General features: G+C 36.6%; 1 long non-coding RNA gene across 7 annotated transcripts in view; it reads right to left on the bottom strand.

The window, feature by feature from the left end:
• LOC110361364 (uncharacterized) overlaps window positions 1–17073 on the bottom strand; it is a 70621-nt gene that overhangs the window by 7999 nt on the left and 45549 nt on the right. For 4 of the 7 annotated variants that reach the window (XR_010472759.1, XR_010472762.1, XR_010472766.1 and 1 more), the window contains 3 exons: window positions 11543–11710; window positions 8127–8249; window positions 1936–3183 (listed from right to left, as the gene is read on the bottom strand). This is a non-coding gene — a long non-coding RNA (uncharacterized LOC110361364). Of the gene's footprint in view, window positions 1–1935; window positions 3184–8126; window positions 8250–11542; window positions 11711–17073 lie in introns of those variants that run through there. The other 3 variants (XR_010472760.1, XR_010472761.1, XR_010472764.1) reach the window with 3 other exon arrangements.

Here is a 17073-nt window from a genome sequence, read left to right as displayed (position 1 = left end):
AAAAAAAGTATTGAGGTGGTATATAAGGTACTATACACCAGTAAACCTGATCCTCCATAACAAGCAAATTAGTGATTGGAGGGGGGGGGAAATAAATAAATAAATAAAACGTATAGGTGTATTGTTAGGCATAGAGAGGAACACGTAATACAGCTGTTGTGAAAGAAGTCTTGTGGTACAAATCTATTAGTTTGATGGTGTACATCACTAAAACTCAGTTGATATATACTTATATATTCAATTTTTATGTCTATATTTAGGCCTTCAAAAAGCTTTTGACCAATGTTCCTCGCTGAATGCTCTTTTAGAAACCAAAACCTATCAGATGAAAGAGAAGGTCCTTTCATGGTTTAATAACTGGTTGATGGATAGGAAACAAAGGGCTAGAACAAATCCACAGCAGAAGGAAGGTATCAGTGATACCCCACAGGTATCCAAGAGGGGATCTGTGCTATCCTGCATGTCTGTCAGTGTCCTGGAAAAAAGATGAAAAGTGAGGTGGTAAAACTTTCTGATGAAAGAAAATTATTCAGCATAATCAAATGCCAATCCAGCTGTGGAAAAAGAATCTTACACTATCTGGGCAATAAAATAACAGAGGAAATTCAGTGTTGATGAAAGCCAGTTGAGATTTTAGGGAAAAGCAACACTAAATATACACACACATACCAAATATCTCTAAATTAGCTGTCACCACTACAGGAAGGAATCTGGGAGTGATTTTGGCTAGTACTCTGCAAACATCATCCTAGTACTCAATTGTGGTCAAAAAAGAAAAATAGTGTGGTAGGAAGTACTAGGAAAGGCGTAAGGAAGTAAGCAGGAAACACAGTTAAGCTACTATTCAAATTCACGTTGCACCTGCAACTTGAACAATAGGTGCAAGTTTGCAGTTGCTCCCTTTCAGGTTTCAGAGGAAATGAAACGCAATAAAGAATGACATCAAATGTGATGGGAAGCTTCCCTGTAAGGAGAAACTAATTGGATTAAGATCCTTTGCCTGAAAAGATATGACAGAAGGCAAGTATTCTAGATGTGATATAGTGAATTTTATTCACTGTTTCTGAGAATACAGTAACAAGGGAATAGCAAATAAAATTCTTAAACATCAAGTTGAAAATGATGGCAATGAAGTATTTTTTCCACATAACTCCCACTGCCTGTCTGCAGGATGCTGTAGATGCCAATGGAAGAAAAATCCAGGTGGGCTGTTGTAAAGAGGAGACACAGCTGCTGGTTTCCATTTCGGAGGATACAGAAGGGTGTTTCACTGCACGCTTACCCTGTTATTACCCTCTGGCCCATGCAAAGACTGGGGAAGATAACCATTCTTATATTCCCCAGTAAAAATTTGTTCCAGGCTTGTTCAGTCTGTTGAGGAAAACCCATTGCTACTACAAGAGCAAATGTTGTAGAATCATAGGTCCAACCCTAAAATCATTGAGTCTATGCAATCTTTTCACTGACTTCTAAATGCTCTGCACTTGGGCCTCAGATGAAGTCTCTGTTCTGTTACAAACTTTGTCAAAACTGACAGACTTCAACAGGGGCAGAATTTCACATAGGTCTCTGGTATTTCTAAAGCATAAGAGCAATGTCTCCATTAACATAGCTGAGTTTGAACCATGAGGTTTTATGGATTAGGGAGTATTAGATACTGCATTTGAAAGGAAATGGAAATGTGTTTGCCAAAAGATGAGATCACTGGAAATGCATTCTTCAGGATAGTTTCATGTCTTTCAGTCATCCCAGTGTCAAGAACATTGCTTCATGCATTCCTAGGTAATTAATGCTCCCCCAAACAAATTACAGCTCTGAGTAAAGATAGAACAGCCTCTCTGGACTCAAGTCTCTGCAAATGCATCTTTTTCAGTTGATTTCCGATGGAGAACTTTTAAAAGCTGATGGGACAAAATATTATGCACCAAAGAGGGGTTACTCGTCATTTAAGGTATGCTTAATATGCTATAAGTGTAGTTTCCTTTTACTTATTTTGACTTTGCTGCTCCTCAGGCCTAATTATCTTCATGTATACCCAAAAATAAGTAGAGCTTCTGGTGTACCATCTCTTGTGTGCTAGCTGGCTGAGATACAGGAAGATATACGATTATTATTGTCTTTCCTAAGGCCAGCAGACAGCTTGGAAAGCACAGCTGTGAATTCTGCTCCCTGTTGCATGGAGCTGCTTTTGCTGTGCTCCTGTTGAGCACTGGAAAGATTTCAAAGATAGCTTTGCTTTGTGCTCAGTAGTAGGAAATGTCTTCAGGTTATAATCTTGCCTCACACCTAAAGACCGTGAGCCGTGTTTGTCTAAGATGTGAAACCAATCTGTTTAGGAGAATTAATTAATCTTGGTTTGTAATTAAGCCTACTTAAAGCCACTTTTACCATAAATAGTTTATCTTGGCTAGAAGCCATCTTCTGTTGTATGATTGACAGGAACAGTGCAGGACAATAACGTGAAAGATCATTTACCAGGTTTCATTGGCTTAAATAATATCTTAAAATATTTTATGTATACAGATAAGATTACCTGTTTATTATAATTAACAGTTACAGCAAGCTAAACGGTTCATTTATTCTGTACAAAAATAGATACTGGAACTTCACAAAAGCATGACATTTGGACATTTTCTACAGTGCCTGTAGCTTCTGTAGTTCTAGATAAACTTGTAATCAAATTTAGGCAGCTGTAATAAAAGATGTAATCAAAGTTAGAATGCCACATTGAACTGAATCATCAGTACCTAACCTCTAGTTATCCCTCATTTGATGTAGGAAACATAAAGGCTTTACAATCAAAACTGCTGAAAAGATTTGTAAAAATGGCTTTGGATACTTTAGTATTGTATTCAAGTTTTTCTTTATTTTTTCTTTTTATTTTTTTCTGTTATATAAGAAAACTCAAATTACAAGCATTTCAAAGCATGCTTCCTAATGCTAGGTAACTGATTTAAAAACCAATGTAAATCAAAGGAAATTCAATAATTACGCATTTAAGTCTGCATCTAAGTTTTAAAACCCCCATGTTTCAAAATTATGAATTATTCACAACTCGGAATGAAATGGGGAATATTCCAACTTGTACTTTTGAAGTGTCATCATATTAATCTAGGGCACTTTATGCATGTCTTTTCATCTCTGGAGATCTCTGCAGGATGGTGGGTTCATGTTGCTAAATTTCTGTTGGCAAAGAATCAAGAAGCAACTATTTTAGAACTTACAGTTTACTACTGTTGTGGTTCAATAAATATTCAGGATTGATAAAGGAGCTATGAATGATATGATCTTTTCTCTTTTTCCATATTTCATGGCTTCCATAGTTTTGTTTTCTCCCTTCCATTTATTTTATTAATGCATATTTGTTAGGTGATTTTTTAATTAGTTACCCTCATCCTCAGATATTAATTTTCACCTTTTCCTGCTCCCACTCTACACCATCCTACCATCCTAGTCAGGCAGGTTCAATGTAATTCTGTCATTTAGAAGATGTGTAGTGCAACAGCTGGGTTCAAACTAAAAACTGTACACTTAAAGAGAAAAACAATTGAGAGAAATGAGCTCCAGATGGAAGTTTTTAGTCAGTTCCTATTTTTTGTAAGATTAAAAAAAAAAAAAAAGAGAGAGAGAAGAAAGAAAAAAATCAAGCTTGATTGCAGTGCTACAGGTTTGTGTCTACTTTCAAACTTTGTGGTCTTTTTTTTCAAGAATAAGGTATGTTTTCATTCAAAATATTTAAAGGGATATTCTTCATGGATTTGCTAGACTAGTCTCTTACCAAGCAATTGCAAAAGTAACAATACCATAATGTCATTTACATGGGAGTGTCTCATCGTGCATTTACCACAACAAAATGTATGAATCACCTGTGGTCTTGTTAAATTTCAAAATATAAAGAATATGCAACAGGAGGCTGGGTTTAATGCATGCATCTTGACCCTGTTTCCAGCTCCTCTGGTCTAAAGTGCCTCTGGTTCATCTCAACCCTTCCACAAGCCCCTTCTTCCATGCAATCAGTCTCCCTCTTCCTGCCCTAGAACCAGCTGTACCCCAAAGTTTGTTCCAGCTTTTTCTTCCTACTCAGAGCTCCTCTTCTCACAAGGTTGGCCTCCCTCATATAGCTCTCCTTGCAGCCTTTACCCTAACCCAGCATCTTTGAGCTTTGGGTTTTCACATATTGACAATACCAAATACTGGATTTTACATTTTTTTAAAGGCAGATATATACTACATAATGGGGTACAACTGTGCCAGGTTGCAAAAGGAGGCTGTAGGAAGAGTGCTGTAATAGGTTGGCCTTTCCATCTGGACCCCTCACCCAATTATGATTCCTGAGTTCTTCATCACTCACCTCTCCCTCCCTTCTTTCCAGTGCTGTATTAGAGATAAAACCTTTAGAGTTCCTTGATTTTTGTGCAAGAATACAACAGATTTGAATGAATAGTATCTCATCCATAAACATTGCACTATGATTTTATAATATGTTAATGACCTGCCTGCATAAACGGCTAGTATGATTATCCACAGAAAATAGAGTATGTGGAGCTCAGCTGCTTCTTTCAATATAGGAAAGAAGGGAACCTTCAGTACCAATCATTTACATCAACAGTAAAGTAACATTAAGAGCCTCAGAGCTGCTCAAAATAAATGATCTGTGGATAAATAAATACTTTACAATTCAGATGTTTCCTGTGTACTTGTAAAAATGAAATCACCCTTTAATAATTCTCAATCAACTTTCCTTGAAGATCTCATAAATGTTTCACAAGTATTTCAGTAATAGGATTTAATTCTCTGAATAGTAGAGATTGTCTTAATAATTCTGTATATGAAGTAGTGTTCTTGAGTTGCTTGCTTGCTCTGAATATTTCTGTACAACCCAGACAGTGTTATTCTAGCTGAAGCATATATAATTTCTCATTAGGGACATAGTGGACTAAATTCAGTTTCCACAATGCAGGTCTTACTACTAGAAACTGTGACTGGCCTCAGATGCCCATGAGGCTGGTGAAGATGTTTCTAGCAAATCCCTTCCTCTCATTTCCATAAAAAGAATGAAGAATGGCCCCATGCAGGAGAAACACTTCCTCCTCATTTGCCAAAGGCATAGCCATGTGAGATAGATTTAAGAAGAGATAATAAGTAGTAGGTGTTAAATCTTTTAAATACTGAGGCTCCTTGATATGAAGCATACAGTTTGTCAGGAGACCCCCAAGAGAAGACTAGCCAAAAGAATGTACCACATTCGGTACCTAAAGTTTGTCAACTGCTGATTAAGTTGGAAAGATGACTTTGATGCCCCATTCTTTTTTAAAGAGAGATAAGTGAAAGCTAAGTTATCTGGCCATCAAAGAAAAGCTCACTACTTCTTCCTTCTCCTGATTAGTTCATTGTGTTGTGTTAATTACTTCTACGATAAACACTATATTTGCATGAATGCATTGCAGAGACCCCGGTTCCAAAAAGGTTCACAGCAGCTTTGGTGAGCGAAGACAGATTTTCTTCTTAAATGTATGGAGATTGCAGCACCTAAACTCAGCACAGTTTGTGTGGACAGAAAGAAGGATTCAGCTTTATGGTTTGAAAACCTGCATGGCATGAGCCTGACCCTGCTGGAACAGTACTGTCTGTGTGGTCTGTGGGACAAACAAACATGTAGGTGGGTTACAGAGTCATAACAAAATATTTACTGGAGTTGTTGTTCCAGTTTATGTCAGATCACTTGGACAGTCAAGTTAGGAAATTTTTTCTTGTCAAAATTCCAGTTCCTGTCTACGCAAGTAGAGTTTAGTGTTACCTGGATGTGTAGGTTTCCTACAAATTGGATTAATGTGTATTTTTGTGCCAAATTATCTCATAAAACTTAGCTACTTCCTTGTGTGGAATGACTCATTTTATGAATTTAATAGTTTGTAACTACACGTCTTTTGACTACAAGCCAGTCAATAAACAACCCAAATCTACGCAAAACAACTGAAGGCTCAGAAGTTTGTTCATTAGAGATGATCTTTGGGCTTTTATATACCAAAGAACAAGGATTCAAATCTGCTGTACACCTCACAATCTATTAATTTGAATTTTTGATAGGGGACAGATGCTTTTCTTGCTGTATGAAATTCTTAGAGACAATGAATTTAAAATATAGTGCATAAAGTTTTTAGGGACTGGAATGAATAACAGCTCAAAAGATGGCAGCTTTTTGGGAGACAAAAGGAAGTGTGTCTTTCCCTGACCACTACCTTTCTCTTGGATTATACATGTTAAGAAATTTCTACTTTATGTGATTTATTATAGAAATTTACAAATGGAATCAGCAGTTTTCCATGAAAAAAAAATGTTTTCAAATGATATACCTTCTCTGCTTCTGCCTGACTTGAAGTTAAATTAAATATCTTCCTACTTTACTTAGGACACTATTCTCATTTGAAATGCCAACAACAGAAATACAGGCATGCAAATTGATGTTATACATTTTTGCTTTACTTTTTGACTCACTCCTTTTTCTGATAAAATAGTCATTACTATTTTGCCACAGGAAGTGCCAAGTGCATTTGCCTGTCCTTAATTTATTGTCTTTGCATATCAAGGTATGGTTGAGCAGAACTCAAAAGTTTTTTCAGACTTTGAAATAATATTTTCAGTCCTTTTGGCTGCTTTCACCTGAAGAAGACAAAGAAATTTTAAAAATGTGAATGGTTTCAAGCTCCAAAACTGCTTCTAAGTGAGATCTGAATCAATGTGCTTATATAGAAAACACAAATCCAAGAATGTTGAATGACTTTCCTGAGGTACAAGAAAATCTGTAATGCAGCTAGGAAGAAATACAGGTGATAATTCTTGACTCACCTACTTTGTAGGTACTTTGTGGAGTACCTACAACCTGCCTTTCATTTTATTCTATTGGGTTTTGTTTGTTTGTTTGTTTTCAGTTACCACATGAGGTATTTCTAGCAGAGAATTTATTTGCATTTTCTGACTCCTTCATTGTACGTAATTTGGTTACTTCCAGCTGTGTACATCTAGGGGATTCTTCTGTACTTTAGGTGAAAACAACACCTAGACAAATGGTAGAAAAAAGGTGTCTGTAAAAATAAGAGATAAATAACTTCTTCAATAGGAACAGGTTGTATAACTTTTAGTTACTAATAGCAAAATCAACAGAGGACTGCTGTACCAGAAGAGTGGAGGTACTCCAGTGAAGTAGTTAAGTCTTCATGTGACATGGATATGCATGTTGTGTGTGTGACTTGATATCCCTAAAAATGCAATGACTCTTGCTCCTGTTGGATCCCATGAAACTTATATTATTCACTAGTGAGATTTAATGCATGATAGAAGTCTTACTGGCAATGAGAACTTTTAGGGTTTGCAGATAAAATATCCAAAGCTATTTGGCACATATCACTCACCTGAGCTGACACCATCATGCCATGACTACAGAGAAAGACGAGTTGGATCATCTGATAGTCCATTCTACCTTTTGCTTATGATTCTACAAATGATGCAGGTTTTCAAAGGTATGCGGTGCTACACAGCAGACTATTTTTAAAGCAAATTACTCTATTTCAGGTAGCTGTGAGCACTGAAATAGGACTGAGAAGAATGAGGCTGTCAGTGAGACTGTGATCTTCATCTGGCTATTTGCCATGGTGAGTCATGAGTTGTGCTGCTGTGAACTAAATCAGTTTTATATGCACAAAATCTGTTTTAGAAGACCATCAACACTTGGGGAGCTTCCCTTCCTAGGAAATGCTGTTAATAGATGGCCTCAGAAAGTCACTGTGGTCCCTGTACATGTACAATATTATTAAATTTTGTGCTCAGATTTTTCCCCCCTCACAGCAGGACCACTTCCTCATGCTTCGCATAGTATTAGCACCCTTAAGCAACTGTTTTATCATTTCCCTTGTGTCTCTGATCTGTAGTGTCTGTTATTCAAGACCATATAAGAAGACAGACAAATTAATTCCCATATGGAAAACTGTAAAATTTCCAGTGATTTCTCTCCACATGGAAGTTTTTAATTTCACTTGAAAACAACGTGAAAACTTTTCAGCAGCACAAGGAAAATTAAATCAATTTCACAGGGAAGTTTGGTGCCTGATTGCCCTCCAGTTTGGCCTCACCTGCCTCCTGAAGTTAAGAAACTCTGATGCCGTGATGGAGTCTTTGACCAGGTCTTCCCAATTTGGCAGCTGAGGTTGCAGGCAAGTCGTCAGGAAACCAGCCAGCCATGGGACCTGTTAGATCTTGAGTAAAAACTTACTTTGAATGATTAACAATTTTTTTTTTTTTGAGAGAGAGAGAGAGTTATCTTTTGCTGGAAGTTGTGTGCCCACCTCTAATTGCAAAATACTGTACAAACAAATCCAAATACTTGATATTCAGCTTTGAGCTTCACCCATTTTGTGAAAGAAAGACTTGAACAATATTGCACACCATCTTGTAGCTTTTATTGTGGGTAATGAATATTCAGTATGTTATGCTTCCAGGAACTTTGCTAAAAATAGCGCAGTATCCTCGTTTTAAAAAGTGATGAGCATAACTGTGAAGATTACTTTGATGCTTTTCCTTCTTCTTCTTCAGTCTGGTTTGTTAACTCCTTACACAATAACACCATTGAACTGCCACCTCCTCCACAGACAAACCAGAGAAGCATGAAGACACACACATGTGGAAAAGTGAGATTGAGGAGGAATTTCAGGTGTTGTTCCCTCTGCTCTCAACTTTGTGGTGGGATAGAATGTACCTGAGGCACAATTAGCATATTTTCATCTGACCTATTCATCAAATCTCCAGAAACGCTGCTGCTCTGGCAGTGCTTAACACTACTTATGTTTTTCATTATACAGAATCTGCTCCAAACAAGTGATGAATGCATACCTAAATCTATATAACTGCCTATTAGCACTTTTTATCCTTATTTCAGTGTGTAGGGTTTACAAAATCCTTAGCCTTCTTGTTTCTTTCCACTGTATTCTCTTCAGTTTGTCATCTCTTTTACTAAATCATAATGTGTGATTCAGTATTCCAGGTGAGTGCTTCCCAGCAGCAGCTACCCTATTATCTGAACTACATTATCTGAATAATCTACATAATCTACATTATCTGAAATGGTCCTACTGATACATCAGAATGACATTTGTCTCTTTTGCACTGGGAGATCCAGTGGTCCAGTATTAAATCTTGTTCTGTTTGTCACCTAATAAAACTCCTCCAACCCAGATCCTCCCTCCCTCCTCTGCCGAGGTTATATTCTGCAAGCTATATTTGATATTACAAGGGCAAGGTTTCATTTACAATCTTTTTATTTAAATTCAACCTGTTGATACAATTTCTAATTTATCAATAATTACCAATTCTTCTGGTTTCCTTTTTCCTCTTAGAATATTTTTTCCAAAGGGACCCTACCAGCAGTCCCTGGACTCTCTCAAATCCTACTAGCGTGATACCAAGGTGTTGATAGTCACATCCTCCCATACCCCAGGACAGGGTGACTTCACATTCACCAGCTGATGGTGCAGGAGGAGTGGGACCCTTGGTCAATGGACAGGGTCCTTAATGAGACCATGAGTCAATTGACAGGGTTGTTAGCAGGGGAGGTGCCCAGAGTAGCTGCAGAACTTCTGGATCCTGTTGTAATGCCAAGAGCCAGATCTGAACAGACTATAAAATGGAGTTCCCACTGAAGGGTCCCTTTGGAGTGGTCTTCTTGGAGCAGTGGGTCTGTGAACTGGAGCCCTCTCCTTATACTGGGATATCATCTAAGGAGAGTTCCCAGGATTGAGAGCGCCTCACCTCCTCATTTGGGTGAGTGGATATTTACTGGATATATCCTTGAATGAGTCCTTGCCCAACCAAGGTGAGAGTCCTTGCCTAACCAGGCAAGTGTAAGCTCCTGCCTAACCCAGACAAGTGATTATTTCTCGTGGGTACCCTGGAATGAGAGACCTCTGGTTTTGTTTCTTGTGTGTACATGCACGTTGTGGATCCTCATTATTCTTATTTTGTTGTACCCCAATAATCTCCCCAACTGATATCCAAACCTGTATTTTATGTTGTCAGAGTGCTAACTGATTTTATAAACGCTGTTTCTAGTTGGTTTATTGGCTGCACTTTTCTGGCTAGAATAAATTATGTTTTGGAACTTGTTGTCCACCTAAAACTGACTTTAGGGTGTTTCTGTGACAGTGGGTATTCTACCAAAAGAAATTTTGAGAAGAAATCAGTCATTGCACTTTACTCTGAGATGATACAATCTCATGGCAACTGGCTTTTCTGAGATGAGAATTTTAGGTCTGTGTGGCCTTCAGGATTTGTTTGTTTCCTCATGAAAGTTTCACTGAAATAAACACTTCCTTGTTAAGAGTTTCAGCTTTAAAACAGTATTATTGGCCAATGTGTGAATGAGAGGCAATGCAGGGAATCTGAATCAAAACATTCCTAATCAGGATAATTTTTGTTTAAACAGTACAAATCTGCCTTCCAGCTATATGCGTCAAATGTTGGCTTCCACACAAAAAGGAAGTGGGGCTGTTGTTATCACTTCAGATACAATGTTGGAGAACTCCTAAAGTAGCTTCAGTTGTGGAATTCAACATTTGTCACCAGACTGTGATGGATTTTCATTGAGTTTTAAAGCTTAACGTGTCTGATTCTCCTTACTGAACTGAGAAAGTGGATAGGTGGGAAAAGAAAGGGCATTCTGAGCTATACTACTTTTAAATTCACTCATTTAAATACATGCACTTTTCTACCACACTAGGGCCTAAATAGTTACTGAGAATGAAAATAAGGATGTGCTCTGTTCCCTCTGGGTATCATTTAGACTGAACCAGAGGAGATTCATGCAGACATGAAATCTGGTAAACAAAGACTGCATAAAATAAACTGTATTATTTAGGGCTTAGAGAGGCACCTGGCTCTAATTTTAGATAAGCTACTTGTATTGATGTCTCCATCCCTATAAAACAGTTGTTGTCTCTGCTTCTTTAGGTTTTTGTTTTCAATTGCCATCCTTTGTGGGGCAATAGCTACACTGATACCGGGATACTCCTTGATTGAACCTTAACATAAGCTTAAATCACGCCAAATGTAAAGATACAAAAGGATGCAAATGACTTCAGGAGCTTGCTGTTGAACATCAAAGAATTAATATTTTACAGAATATTACAAAAATAAGTGCCATTTACAAGAAATACATGCAGGGCAAACCTCTTGGATTACATTTTACCTTGTTCTAAATGGCTAGTTCCTACAAACAAAACATTTCAGATCTCAGTACATAGTTGATCTGCATGGGCTCATATAAATTATGGAATGTTAGAAGTTTTTCAGTTCTGTTGATATTATCATGGTTAAAAACAACATTACTTTTTGTTATGGTAACTTGTGCTCAGAGAAACTGAATTTTACTAAACAAATGGCATAATTCAAACATTTATTGTTAATGTATGTGCTATTTTTATTCAGTTCACTTCTATATAAATGTAAAATTGATACGTAAGCTTTAGTCTCTGTCAAATATGAATAAATACATTACCTTGCACTTCCTTGTCTTGGGTGTTTACAAAAGATTCTGTTTGCTTGTGTTTTAGTGAATGTTCACATATGCAGAAGTTTGTGCTTGAATATGCAGCTCTGAGCTCAGAACGAGGTGATACAGAACAGTATGAGAATGCCTGATGAGGCTCCACCTTGCAGCACAGCCCTATAAGCATTGTGACAGCAATTCAGAAAGGCACCAGTGCAGTTACAGGTCCGAGATGTTTGGGAAAGGAAAAAAAAACAAAACAAAACAAAAAAAGAAACAAACATACAAACAAACAAACCCCAACAACACAAAACCAATAATCCCCCACTTCTCCCCTAAGGATGGAATAATGTTGCAGGAGAAAGATGAATAACTATCAAGGGTGTAGAAAATGGAAACACCTTTATGTTTTCCTGTCTGGCTTTATGGATTCGCAAGACAAAGAATTTTCTATAAATGCACTTTGTAGTATTTTATGTTATAAATGAATTTCCAGAATATTCAGGAAAATTTTATGAAAGATCTAGTTGAGTCATGGCATGAAGGTATTCTTGACACTTCTTAACTAAGATTTCACAGATGATGAGAGATTAAAATGTTAGACTCATTCAGTATGGTTAAAACTGATCTAAAACTTCACTAAATTAAACCTGGCTGCAGGGAAGTCAATAGCACTTTTACTCACTCAGCAAAGAGAGAGTATTACATGTAATACTTGAACGCTGTATAGCTATGATCAATCTTTTCCCTTAAAATTCCATTATCAGTTTTAGCACATTAATTCAAATTAGACATAACTGAAAGTTACTTTCAAGCAAATGTTTAGCAGAAAAAATATATGTGCTGCAGCAACCTGTATTTGCAATAATCAAAACCAGTTTGAAATTGTCAGTGTGCTGGCTGAATATGTCTTAATAGTTGGACATTGAACGGAGATCTTTCTTGTTTAAGAACCACAACACTAACAGACTATTTTATCTTGATAGATTTAGATTCTCTTTAATGTTCCCAAACACTCTGCCTCATAAGGAAAGTATAACAATACAGAAAAAAATGATGTATTCTCATAATTGTTTAATAGATCCGTAAAAGAGTATGTGTATAATTTTGCAATTATTTTCTCTATTTTTTTCCCCTAAGCTTTCGGGTGCAGACTGCAAATGGTTGCTATAGTCTAAGAGACTGACAGCTCATCAGTAAAGTTTTGGTTTTTATTATGTGATCCTGTTCTAATAAAAGATGTTGGTAATGCCTTTGTATAGATAGAAGAGTGACAACAGCAGCCTACCTGCTGCCAGATCATATGTCCTGAGGCACATGACATTTATGTTCCGTAGAGGTCTAAAGAAATTACTTACCCTTTTCCAAAGTAATCAAGTAGCATGTTCACAGTATTTGTATTCATTAGAATTCAAAACCTCCTTATATCATTCTCTTCTCCTGTCCTGCACTACTGGGGAAAAAGCCCCAGTCCAGGGAAAAGCACACAACATAACCTATATGAGGCCTGGTACACCACAAAAAAAAAGGCCAGAAACAGCCCCTTTGTTAAGTTTAAATTCCCTTGTGTCATCTCCCACCATTTCTAACCACTCCTCATTTCCAGATTTATGTCTATGAATTGTCTGGAAAAGATATTTTTCATGTCTTACAATAGGCATTGGCATATCCTACTACCTAATCCTTTCTCTGTAAGAGAGTCATTAAGGGGATCATTGCCAGTCAAAGTATTGAATTTTCACAGACAGTCTGTGAATTTTCCATCCTTTGTGAGGATCAGAGCTAATCCTAGGAACTACCCTTATACCCTCCACAGTCAAATGGTGAAGGACTATTTAAACTTTCACTCTTTACTTTGAATAAGTCTTTCTTGCCAGCCTTTGAATTTCTGACTGATTTTTTTTTATATAATCATATACATGTGGAAAATGAGACCCTTACATCACATCTAGCTTGTGAATTGTGTATGCATTTTCATAAATCCTTTTTAATGATATCTTAAACACCTCTTTACTTTCACAACTAGAATTCTGTAATGATTTATTGGGCAAAATTATTTTTCATGAAAGTCTTTTTTTGTTTAACAGAGTTATGTTGTTGTGATTCTTCTGTCACAAATCAAATATATTCAGAAGTTATTTCAGTTCCTACTGTGATGGTTCCCATTAAAATTTAAAGTATTAACAATTAGATTAAAAACAAACAAATAAACTAAACAACAGAAAACCACCACAGTTTATATACTTTTTCAGTATAGTGAACAGGCAGGTTTTTAATGCACCTTGGAATCTCACTGTTCAGTCTCAGACAGTTGGTTCTGATGCCCATCATCCCAGGTAGGCGAACAGGTATTATCATCTCTACAGATAGGGAAACAGAGACAACTATAGGGTCTGAGTTAGCAGAGTACAGAATAATGACAGCTTTCTCTGACTTCAGTAGCTGCTACTGCTTGTCACTCTTGAAGATCAAGCTACTTGTGTTTACTGTTAGACAAAGGCAGACTTTATTTTAAACTAGCTTTGTCCTTCTAAAAAGTCACATGAAATCTACTAAAGTTATTCTGGAAAATACTGTACTTCCCTACATCAGAAACTTCATGATACAATTTTAATACTTTCATTTATGTGAGATGAGCATTAATAAAGTAAATTCTTAAGCAGTCATTCTCATATTCGCAATCTTTCTGGCTCAGCAAGAGCAAGACAAATGACAGATTTTAGAGCTCTTGTCTTCTGGGATCATCTCTTCCTCTTTTACATTAAATGCTAATGTATATCTGTGTCCAAAGTTGTATGCTAATTTTTGCTATGTCAAATACTGTTATACCTATTATAATAACTAGCACAAGCTACAGCTAGCATCTCAGAGATCTAACTGTTTCTATGTCTCCTTTTTTACTCAAAGGTTCAATAACAAACAACGAATACCTTGCAGTGCAGCAAAGCTGTTGACCAGTTGCTTAAATCCCAGAGAGTCTTATGTACTTATACTTCTACTTAAATGCTTTGCTGAATAGGGATGGGGTGTTGATCTGAGGCCAGAACTCATTGCCTGGGGCCACCAAATTTATCAGTTTCAGCACCAGAATTGAAACTTGAGTTCCCTGTTCCCAAGTTCCCAAGCACGCACGCAGATCACTAAACTGTGCTTTATTTCATAGCAAAATTGAGTCTACTTATAAGAATACTCTTTTAACAGTTGTAAAAAACAGAAAATACTGATGTCTTAGTGTGTCAGACTCAGTTCATCTCAATGAAATGCAGAATAAAATAATATTCTGTGGTATTATAGCCATTGGACTTTCAGGAGTGCTTTACAAATCTTACAACTTCTCCCTCTCAGCATAGCTGCAGACACTACATTTCAGTCCTATGCTGAGTGCATCCACGGATGATAAAGAGAGAGATCAATCATTCAAGGCTGATGCGTCTGATGAAGGATGCTTAAACCTCCATCTTCTCATTACCCAGATGGAATCTGTACGCTTTCCCTATGATGAAGACGGATTAGGCACTGATCCAGCAATATATTTGCAGCTGTATTTAACAGGACAGGGGGGTCAAAAAATAATAGAGGGGATAAAAAAAAAATCTGCTAAAGATGAAACAAGGTTCTTATATCACATTCATAAAGAAATGGCTTTTGGATTTTCTATCCAGACTACAGAATTCTTGCTAATAGCTAGTTGGCAAAACAGATGCCCTGATTAATGAGAACAGATGGATTTCTCCAGAGGGTCTGCAGATTTAGACAGTACTTTCACTAAATGAAATGCTAATGATCTGGCACGGTGCTCCTCTGTGCGGATTAGACAGCAGTAATATTATTTTATTTTTATTTGGTGGAGTTAGAACAATCCCTTTTACACTTTTGAGATGTGCTGGATTTCACTGCTTGCAAATTCTTTTGGTAGATTACATGTTTCTTACAGGTTCTTCCAAGGATCTAGAGAAATAATTGGGGTTTGCATTTTTAAAATGCAGTTTTCCAAGGCAAATGAATAATTTGATTAATTTTGGTAAAAAACAAATTACATGAAAAATGTTCACTGTTATATGCAGCACAAGCTAGTTTCCTTGAATTACTTTCATCATGACTTTCAAGTAGAATTAATCTGAAAATTTTGTAGAATAGACATTGCAGAGATAGTCAGTTTTGTTCCCCAAATCTGCAATTAATCAATATTTCTGTTACTGTAACAATAAGTAAATAAATAAGTAGATAAAGCATTAATGAATTCTGCTTTAAACTCACTGAAACCCCTCTCTTCCTTCATCTGAAATTATTTTTTGGTGCTATGTAATTTTTTTCGTTTGTTTTTCTTTTTCCAATTTGCCAATATGGCTATTTCAAGACAAACCTGCTATTTACACAATTCATACCACCCTAGCTATTTTCTTCTGTTGCCTTTTTTGTTTCTTGAAAGACTTAGATGAAAATAATGCAGAATAACTCAATTATTCATGGCCATATTTTAGGGTTAATCTGACTTTTCTGTTTAAAAAATTCTCATTAATCTCAAGAGAAGAATTCCTGGCTGTTACTTGCTTTAAAGAATCTGCATCTACAGTGTAGCAGACACATAAGTTTCAAAGAGCTGATTTTCACTGGTAAATAGATGTTTTTGCTAAATATGCTTCCTTTTGGAATCATAAAATAAGAACAAAATCCTTTAGGAACTCTTGCAAATGTACGCACCAGAAGTGGGTGTAAAAATTAGAGACAGGGAGTAGAAAACTGACAGGACTATAAAATGGCATAACAAAAATAAAGGAGCTTGTAATTTAAAGTCATCACAGTGACTGACTTGGAAATTTGCCACTGATGTTTCTCCTTAAAAAAAAAAATAATAATAATAATAATAATAATAAAAAAAAATCCTGTGTTCAGGTACTGAATGCTGGCGCAAAGAAAAATGAACTAATAGTAGCCCAAAGTGACATTAAATTTGGGACAGCAGTATCTTAAGAGAAATCTGCTAATAGCATGAAACAGTGCTGTAAACTATGCCCACAGCTGAAAAGTGCCAGCACGGCAGGGATGCCAGAGGATTTGAGTGGTTTCACAGAATAGCCTGGCAAGGGGCAGGATGTCTCATTTTCTTATAATACCATTGTACCATCCATGATTTGCCACCCTGTTACTTTGCATAACATTTGGTCAAAAGTATAACATTTGTGGCAGACTGTCTAATCCGTGGTATTACAGTGAGGAAGAGAAGGCAGTTTAAAATAACTAAAATTTGATGTGGAGTTTCCATGTTTTAATTAAAGAAAGGATGGGACACCACTTGGAGCAGACAATTCATGATTGCTTCCCTTTCAGAATTAATTTTCCATGACAGTCATCTTGCCCCTTCTAAATCAATTTCACTGGCACTCCAGTTTCTGTTCTTCTCCTTTCTTATTCAGAGTACTGTATGATATCTTGCCCATACACTCTGCTGAAATCTAAGTCACATTGACACTATTGCATTCACCAGCTATATTTGTACTGTCAAAAAAAGTATTTGACAAGTTCTGAATGCTATGAATTCA

This window comes from Columba livia, chromosome 5 (assembly GCF_036013475.1).
Source record: "Columba livia isolate bColLiv1 breed racing homer chromosome 5, bColLiv1.pat.W.v2, whole genome shotgun sequence".
NCBI classification, from domain to species: domain Eukaryota; kingdom Metazoa; phylum Chordata; class Aves; order Columbiformes; family Columbidae; genus Columba; species Columba livia.
This window is presented reverse-complemented; position numbering and strand designations above follow the sequence as displayed.